General features: G+C 40.3%; 2 long non-coding RNA genes across 3 annotated transcripts; both read right to left on the minus strand.

The window, feature by feature from the left end:
* Positions 1-390: 390 nt before the first annotated feature.
* Positions 391-3,151, minus strand: LOC143493549 (uncharacterized). Its single transcript, XR_013125496.1, has 4 exons — positions 3,051-3,151; positions 1,972-1,995; positions 1,089-1,154; positions 391-693 (listed from the first exon to the last, which is right to left on the minus strand). It is a non-coding gene; the product is annotated as an uncharacterized LOC143493549 (long non-coding RNA).
* Positions 3,152-6,699: 3,548 nt separating this feature from the next.
* LOC143493575 (uncharacterized) lies at positions 6,700-9,828 on the minus strand. Of its 2 annotated transcripts, XR_013125524.1 has the most exons (7): positions 9,764-9,828; positions 9,337-9,543; positions 9,084-9,146; positions 8,856-8,940; positions 8,609-8,727; positions 7,918-7,981; positions 6,700-7,588 (listed from the first exon to the last, which is right to left on the minus strand). It is a non-coding gene; the product is annotated as an uncharacterized LOC143493575 (long non-coding RNA). The 2 variants fall into 2 exon arrangements; XR_013125523.1 differs by having other exon boundaries at positions 8,609-8,940.

Genomic DNA, 9,828 nt, shown 5'->3' on the forward strand with positions numbered 1-9,828 from the left:
ATGCGTATTTGCTCCCTGTTTGGTTCGGTCCTTCTGTGTGGTAGTGGCTCTAAGACTCGTCCTCGGAACACCACAGAAGATTTGAGTCATGCTTCTTGTCCTCACTGGTTTACACATGGTCTGAACATCTCTCCCTCCTCTCCCTCTCACCTGAGGTAGGTGGGGTGGCCGAGGGTTCTGTGAGTGTGCATGAGAAGTCACTGCCCCAATTCTGCATAAAACATGAAGCAAAAAACCCAATTATGGCTGTAACGAACAAATGATACACACCATCCAATAAAGACATCAGTCGTTATTTGAGGTTGAATATTGAATATGAAATATTGAAACTTAAATAGTTTGAAGAATAACAGCTAGAGGATAAGGCAGCTTACCAGGACTGATGGAGAACTTGTGCGTGGAGATGACGTGGTTGTTATGGAGCTTGGGTGAAAAGCTATAGGTATGACTGTCATGGGTGTTGCTGGGTTAGACTGAGAAGTTGTGGACGTAGCTGTGGGTGTTAAGGATGCTTCTAGGCTAGATTGAGGAGTTGTAGGCGTGGTCGTAGATGTTAGGGGTGTTTCTGGGTTAGACTGAGGAGTTACGGATATGGCTGTGGGTGTTGTGGCTGTATGAATGTTATGGGAATTGATAGGTGCAGATGAAACTTTATATTTGCTGTTCCTGTATGGTTGCCAAAAAAGGGGCATTCTGGACAGAAAAATGAAAAAAGAACCTCATGAATTTCACTTTATGATTTCCATTTTCAGACAGTTACAACAGTGTCATTGAGAAATAATATTTGATTACGTTCACACTTAAGTTACTGGGGCATAAGATTTATGGAGGTTGTTTTAGTACCCACAGACTCCAGCTGATTGGAAGACGGACACATGTCAGAAAAATCTAATGTTAGAAATAATACAAAAATGTTAAAGAATATAAAAGAAACTATAATGGATTTCTGTAAGTGAATTTGTTGCATGCTCATTATGAATGTATCTTACAATGATGAGGTCAGTGTCAGTACATGCAGCTCTAGTGTGTGAACACGGAGGCCACACTGTCCTCCTGGGCTTGTTCCAGAGAGCACAGGCCATAATAACCTGAGATCGCCGACTGAGATGAAAACAGTCTGCAGCAGCAAAGAAGGAGTGGTCAGACCTTCCATCCTAGTGTGTGTGTGTGTGTGTGAGACAGAGAGAGGGAGACAGTTATTTTCATCCATGTAATGAGTTAATAATAATTATACAGTTTGACTGTAGCATACAATAACAGATCATTCTGTTTTTGGAATTAACAAAAGGCAGCAACAGGATGTTCTTCAAGCCTTAGCATAAATTAGCATCTTAGTATGGCTGAATGCACTACTACAATGGCTAAATTAGCATCTTAGCATGGCTGAATGCACCACAACAATGACTAAATTCTACATTCACTGCTGGTCATAATGTTTACTCTAGTCACAAAGCATTCATCAAGAAATGGCATTTAGCATTCTCCTCCTCACTGGAACCAACTTATAAGCCAACTGGGTAACGCACCTTTCTAAAACTTTCTAAAAGTGTGAGAGTGGTTTGGTGTGACTTTGCAGTTTTGCTTTTTTCATGTTAAGTGTTTTAGAACATCCTGCCTCCATGCAAAAAGGACGTGTCATGTGTAGGTAATCACAGGGTGGTAATCAGGTTCCACAACCTATTAGTTCTGTTATCCCAGATCAAAATTAAAGACGCAAAGTACAGACACCAGACATGCCTTGACAGCTTGACATTTCAGTTAATTTGCATTCATTAAAATTTCCCCCTAAACCATGACTTAAAATAAAAGCAGGCAGATGAATGATTGTGTCCAACAACCATTAAATTTACAGTGCACCGCACATTCAAGTTAAGACACACGATGATCATTAAACAAGAAAGCAACAACAACAATGCTATATTTAGCAGCTGCACTAGAAGCGTTACATTTTGCAAACATGGCTGTAAATACCTTGATGATGTCCATTAATGCCTGCTGAATGGTTCACCATACACAGACACATAGATACACAAAAAACACTGAAATGTTACATTTAGCACTACTACGGTTACTCCTACGACAACAGCATACAGTTACAAGACCACTATCATCTAGCACATCTACTGTTACTCCAATGACTATAACAGAATGAGTGACACTAATTCAGTGGTTCCCAAACTTTTTCTGCCGTGCCCCCCTTTAGTAGATGAGAATATTTTTGCGCCCCCCCCCCATATTGAGTAGAGTCAAAATTTACTTTATATACTTATATAACCATATTTGTCCTTGATCATGTATACATAGCTAAATTTTACAGTGAGCATCTGTTCCTGGGGTAGACCACAACTTAGCCTAAATTTGCAACCCTGTTAGTCGCAACCCTGTTACTGCATACCAATTTACTGCACACCAATCTAATAAAGAAAATACTTCTTCCATATCTGAGGTTGACGAATCAAACTTTTTGATAGTTTATAACCTGTAGATTATAAATATATGATTTAAAATGATCAAATTGAAGATCAAATTTTCAGAAGTTACCACCCCTGAAATGTACCAAAATCCTGGAATGACCCACAAGTTTATTGAAAACTCTGCACCAGTATAGCACACTTAAACACACACAAAAACATGTAAAAACAACACAACTTGCATTTGTTCAGTCAGTGCAATTATGAATATAACACTGAATGTAAAATAAATAATACCAAAGAACCTGAAACTTACAAAAACAATAGGTTCACAACTTTGGTCAAACATGAAAAAAATAAACTGTAAGAAACCTTTTAAATGGTTCAAGAATTCTAAATATAATTTAAAATAAATAAGGAGATGAAATAAGAGAAACAGCAATTCATATGCGGCTAGTTTGCAAGCGCAGACATCACGCAGAGCACAAAGCATGTAACGGCCAGAAATATGTGTACTGTCTCTTTAAGGAAGCGAGTTGAGTGCGCGTATGGAATATTGTTGACTCAGACCACTGCTCTTTATTTTATCTTTATTTCATTTCTGTAAGTAACGCATTCAATGAGCTTTGGACAACTCACCAGTTCATGTATGAACAGTCAAGTAGTGCTGTAACCCAGGTTTAATTTGGTCAACCGGCAAATAAACGGACTAAGTGGAATAGCACCAGCGGGAGTACAAGTCAGTGATTGACCTCTCCTCTGTGTGCTTCGTGTTTCACTCGCCTGTTAACTGTCCAGGTTCACTTCTATCCGGGACAGAGTGGATATTTAAGGTTGAACTAACTCAGAAAAGCAAGCAATACAAGCATAGAATTAGACTGAATAGATCTGTTTTTATGGATCGGTCACATTGTCCCCGATACCCGATCTAGAATTGTTTCAGATATTAATATCGGAATCGGTGCATCCCCAATATTGACACATGTGCACGTTTTACTTCCAAGCTCCGCGCCCCCCCTGCAATAGCTCCGCGCCCCACCTAGGGGGCGCGCCCCCCACTTTGGGAACCACTGCACTAATTGAACATACTCAACCCCCCATGGTGTCTTGAGGATAAGGCTTTTACAAATCCACATATATCTAGACGTGTGAGACTACTGCAGTAATACTGCACTAGTATTCACACACATTATAACTGATTAGTATGAGACTCTGGTGTTCACACACATTATTATTGACTAGTATAAGACTAGGAATACTGCTCTGGTGTTCACACATATTATTATTGACTAGTATAAGACTAGGAATACTGCTCTGGTGTTCACACACATTATTATTGACTAGTATAAGACTAGGAATACTGCTCTGGTGTTCACACATATTATTATTGACTAGTATAAGACTAGGAATACTGCTCTGGTGTACACATACTATTATTATTGACTAGTATAAGACTAGCAATACTGCTCTGGTATTCACTCACCAGGTCAGCGCTATATAAATAAATTTGACTTTAACTTTGACTTTGATGGGGCACCTACTCAGAAAGACAAGGTTTTAGACACACACACACACACACACACACACACACACACACACACACACACACACACACAGACACAGACACACACACACACAGCTATACCTCATCTTCTCACGCTGGCAACATTGAAACATATTGGCTGCATTTATTTCATTTATTTGCCTGTGCACTTTGAATTACTGACAGTGCAAATTCGATTTGCCCTTTGAAACAAAACTACTTCTATTTCTTCTCATTTAATGTCTTCTTCGCCTCACTTGCTACATGGTAGACAAGAACAGCATTCATTTCAGCACATACGTAGTTAACAATTTCAGCCTTGAAAATAATTTTATACTTAATAATTTCATAATAATTTCACAATTTTAATGATGTTATGTAACATCATGTTCCATGCTTAATTGTCCAAATCTCTTTCACCTCTTGATGCAAGATGTCCAAAGCTTCATGAATGCGACTGGTAAAACGGAGTCATACTCCTAGACGGTGTCAAGGAGAGAACGTCAATCAACCATCACCCATACCAGTCACCCATATCAATCACTCAGTGATGGAATGTGTTGTGAGTAAAGTCTGGCTTCACCAGGGTTGTTCCCGCTGGGGAAAACAGTGATGACCTTCCAGTCCAGTCATTTTGGAAATCAATGCGCTGTAAGATAGAAAAAGTCTAACTGTCAGCAGTTAGATTTATTGAGCTCTGTCCATGTGTTGCTAGTGCTGTTGGTTTTTCACTTGTGTGTGTGTGTGTGTGTGTGTGTGTGTGTGTGTGTGTGTGTGTGTGTCTCACTGAGTCTGTATCGCAACAGTATGCACAAGAAACAACTCACTTATCCATCCATCCATCCGTGCACCCATCTATCCATCCATTAAATATTCATGCATTCGTTAATTCATCCACATTTATCCATCTGTTTAAGCATTTTCCTTTCTTTCATTAACTCGTTCATTGATCTATCCATTAATCCATTAATCTATTCATTTTCACACTTAGGCCATGTTAATGTTTCAGACCATGGTTTCATTTGCATATATGAGCATGTTAAATGAACTCTGAAGCTTCAAAATTTACCACAAAGTGACTCGACCTCAGCCCCCGACCTGGAGTGGTCTCAGTGTGGTGCATTTGTGGTTCGTATTTGGCTCTGCTAGATTCTGGCACCTTGGTGCATTTCACTTATATTAATGACAACTTGAGAAAAATGGCGTCAGGTAGGACTACATGGATCAGCAGAAAATATTTATGATCTTTTTTACTGTTTTGGTATTTTATGGCAGTTTTGTTTTTTGTTTTTTTGTCAGGTTTGGTGTTTTATGTTAGGTTTGTTTTGTTCTATTTTCTTATTTGCATTAAGAAATATAATTTCCATAAATCAATGTTATGCGTATGGGGTCGGAATTCTACGGGAGCTGTGGTGTGAATAACAAGTAGTAAGAAAGAGAACTGAATCCAATCTGAGGTTCACATACATTGTGAACAACAAAGAATTGAGATCAGTTGCAGGTGGTTTCGTTTCTGGATCACTTTAACAGAATCAAGCTTCAGTCATTCAGAAAAGACAGAGATTTGAAAAGCCTCTGGGTCTGACTGCACATGCAAGCACTGACCCATTCTTGGCTTCTGCTGTGGTGTCTGTTGGGTTGAGAAATGTCTGGAGTGTGGTCGCTTCACTGTCCTCCGTGGGTGAAGCTTTCTGCTCAGTTCACCTGTGGACAAAATTAGAGTAATGTGCCATTATTAGTCTGTGGAGATTAGGTCTGGTAGTGCTACTTTGTGTCATGTGTGTGTTCAGTGTTCATCTACCTCCATGACAGGCTGTGAAAGTCTCTCAAGACACCCAGGCTGTTGTTCTGAGTTGCACCAGTTCCATTGTCTGTGTTTTGAACGTGTGTTGAAATCTCAGACCTCTGACCCCATGTTCCCTTCTGAAGCACTGAATAGATGCACCTGATGTGCATTAAGTCAAGCTAACACACTATTTCAGTAGTGTTACTTTCAGGAACATTTACAGAACCTTCATTTCTCTCATCAGTCTACACACAAAACATCACTATAACAATAGCACAATGTTTTTAAATGTATTAAAAAAAATCTAATGTTGCAATTTTCATTTGAAATATTCAGACATTTCACTCACTATTTAGTTAAATATCCTTTGGCAATCATGACGACCTCATCTCCTGGGAAACAGTCCTACAAGCTTGGCTTTCTATTGGATGTCTCTCTCATTCTTCTGTGCAGAATCCTTCAGGCTCAGCCGGGTTGGATAAGAAGCATCCCTGTGCATCTATATTTGGGACTCTCCAAAGATTTTCTAGCCATATTCTGGCTAGACCACTCCAGAATGTTCAGAATTTTACAAAATCTCGTCTGATTTCCTGGCACTATGCTTGAGATACCACCACAGTGTTTGATGTTGTAGGGATGGTGTTAATGAAGTGATGACTCTATACATGCCACTAGGAACTCTGGCTGGAAATGGCGATCTTCGCTTAATTACACCAGAGGATCTTGGTCTGAGAGTTGCTCGGGAGCCTTCTGACAAACTTTAAGCAGGCTCTATTGTGCTTTTAGGTGATGAATCGCTTCCATCTGGACAATGTGCCCTAAAGGCCTGATTGGTGGAATACTGTTACGACTACTCTATGCTTATAGCCCTAACAGAGAATGAGTATTGAGAGACAGTGATAGATATGATGAAAATGATTGATATTTATTCAAATTATGGCCAAGGGATGTAACTCCAGGACACGACCCAATGCTCAAAATAACAAACGTCTCTAACCAAAATAATATCGACTACCTAACCTGATGCATGTTTAAAGAAATTAAAGTAAATGACAATAACCTACCCTAACTACCTATGACAAAACAAAGAGAACGGTATAACCAAAAGAGCGTTGTGTCCTTTCTTACCGTCTGGGCCGAATTAACAAGCAAGATTATTTACACAGATATTTACACTTATACACACTATTTATATACATATACACATAAATTATATACATCAGCTACCAAGACCAAAAGGGGCAAATCCAGACTCAAGTTCAGGGACGAAATAATTCCAAGTCAAAGAAACCAGAAAACCAACTTAACAATCGAACGCCAATATGGAGAAAGATCTCCTCGTCTTGCTGCTTTGTCGGTCTTTTAAGGCGGCGCTGTGGGTCTTGGGGCAGAGAACAGCCAATCCACAACAACCAGGAAGAGGGAGAGTGACATGGTTGGAGGAGAGACCTGTCTGGACCTGTAGCGTCAGACACCAGCAACGCAACGACCAGTAGTGGTCGTAACAATGCTGCACTGATGGTTTCCTTCTTTAAGATTCTCGAATCTTCACAAAGCAACTCTGGATTCTCTTCATAGTGACCATTGGATTGTTGGTTTCATGTCTGAACCTTCATCCTCGATTACTCAGTTTGGATGAGTGACCAGATCTTGTTAGAACTTTGCTGATTCTAAACTTTGTCTATTTGAACAATAATGCCAGCTACCACGCTCTTGGACATTTTCAACACTGCTTCTTCCCACTGTCTGAACCTTGACACAATCCCACACTCTATGGACGGCTGCCTCCACCTCACGGCTTGAGTAACGTATTAACCAGGCAGACAAGGATCCAAAGGTACAGTAGGTCTAGGAGGAGAACAGAGGTCAGAACACGGAGAGACAATCGCTTGGGTAGAACACTCGGTATGTGGCATAGCAACAATACTTCGCAACCCAGAAGTGAGAGGTGGAAGCTTAAGGAGTCGTTAAAGGGGCATTTAAGTAAGTATTTAAGTATTCAAAATGTCCTATATCAGGTCACCACCTTGCAACAGACATAGGTCATAAAATATGACACACAAGAAAGCAATCAAAACACAATGGTTACAGTAGGGACAACACATATACCCCCAAATGAACGACAATATGCAGTAGAAGACCAACATTTCATTAATTCAGTAACGTGTTTTACTCACCACTAATTGGCAAGGTGAAATCAACCCCTTTCTCTACCTCAGTCTCTGACTTCACTGGCTATAGCTGAAATGAATAAATATAACTGGTTGTTTTGATAATTGGTTAATGCCTTATTTGTCTCATATCATGCTGTCAGATTTTGTCCATAGCAAGATGGCCTTAAGTTAAGCAAGTCAGAAATATTGTAATCTAATCTAAAATCAGTGTCTTTGGCTCTGCTATTGCAACAGCATCTATCTAATCTCTTCCTCTCCTGGCCAGGTAGGACAGTCTTTATCGCTGAGGTGTTTTACGTGGAATTTTCAGTCCCTTTTGTGCCACGACAACAGCACAACAACATGGGCCCATGACCTCAATGCAATGATCAACTGCATCTCATATTTACCAGCCAGACACATGATAATTCAATTCAGAAAAATTGTATAATCACGATAATCATATAATAAATCATGATAAAACTTCTTGGTATTACTAGCTTGTTATCTTACTCATGATATTTCTTGTTTTTTATATTTGTTGCATAAACATCACGTCTACACCTTAGATTTAAACAAAGAATGACATTTTACATTCATTATTTAATAACCTGTACTGCAAGACAATTGTTGTCTCTTGTGGACATAAGGTATCTGAACTTGTGACAGTGACAGTATCACTTAAAACGCTGCACTGAATGAATAACTTACTTACTGGCTGAATGCGACTCACTGAACTGTCTAACAAACTCATATGTTGCAGTGGCTTATAGCACTTTTGTCTTCTCGGTCAGTCCATCAGAGACGTCTCTGCAGAAGAGCGTCAAGACACTCCTACACACATACAAAATGTGTGTATTTACAAGGACATGAAGGCATCACAATGTAAAGGTAGGCAAAACATGCAGATAATAGGTCAAACCTTTAAATGAATAAAGACACACCGATCCGTCTTTCTATACCTGTACCATTAGAGAGGCCCTCTCAACATCACACCATGTCTGGGTCTTTGTACCCAGCCTGTCTTGGTTATGACATTCACATTCGCTACAAGCATAAACACACACACACACACACACACACAAAAAAACACACACAAAGCAGACATATTAGTCCGCTACTGTTCTGTAATACATTTTTGAACATTCAGAAGCAATAACTTGTTTTTCCTTCATGAGACAAGTACTCACCCGTCATGTGAGATGCGGGTTTGTCCACCCCAAAGCTACAACGTGAACCAGAGTATGATTCATCTAGACAGGGAGAAAAGGAGAGAGAACAAGAGAGAGGTGAGGAGAGAAACAGACAAAGACAGCGAGAGAGAAACAGAATGAGAGAGAAGGTAAGTGGAGGAACGAGAGGGAATTATTGTTATTCTAAAGCTGACTCGTTAAGTGGCGGAAGCCACTGTCATCTAGACAGTGTGTAGGCGGCTGTGGTCACCTTGTGCAGCTCGTCCAGAGCTGTCTCCACTCTCCGCATGGCTGGGTCCACCGTGGCTTCATTGGCCGAGGAACAGAGAGAAGCTCGCACTGTTTCTACTGTGCAAGGTACATTCTGGAAGAGGATGAGATCAGCTGTGATCGGCTACCTGACCTCAGAGCAGACACGTAGCTCATCTACTGGCACAAAGAGAAGGATGAGCTTCCACTGGGGGGAGAAAGAGAGTGAGAGAGGGAGAGAAAGACAGACATACACTGTTATTTGTGCATCTGCCTTACAGCAGGTACTGTACCGAGGGTCTCAGATTCTCGCTGACACAAAGTTCAATGTTATGCCTGCTTGTGTCAACAGAGGAAAACCTGTAGAGTCATAGCAGATGCTAACAGCAGTTTTATGCTGAGTGTGAATTACAGGTTATATGTTCTACCTGATTACTGCAGAGGTGGAGAGCAAGCTTCTGAACTTCATCCAGCAGATTCCTGCACCAGCAAC

This window comes from Brachyhypopomus gauderio, unplaced genomic scaffold, assembly GCF_052324685.1.
Source record: "Brachyhypopomus gauderio isolate BG-103 unplaced genomic scaffold, BGAUD_0.2 sc89, whole genome shotgun sequence".
NCBI classification, from domain to species: Eukaryota; Metazoa; Chordata; class Actinopteri; order Gymnotiformes; family Hypopomidae; genus Brachyhypopomus; species Brachyhypopomus gauderio.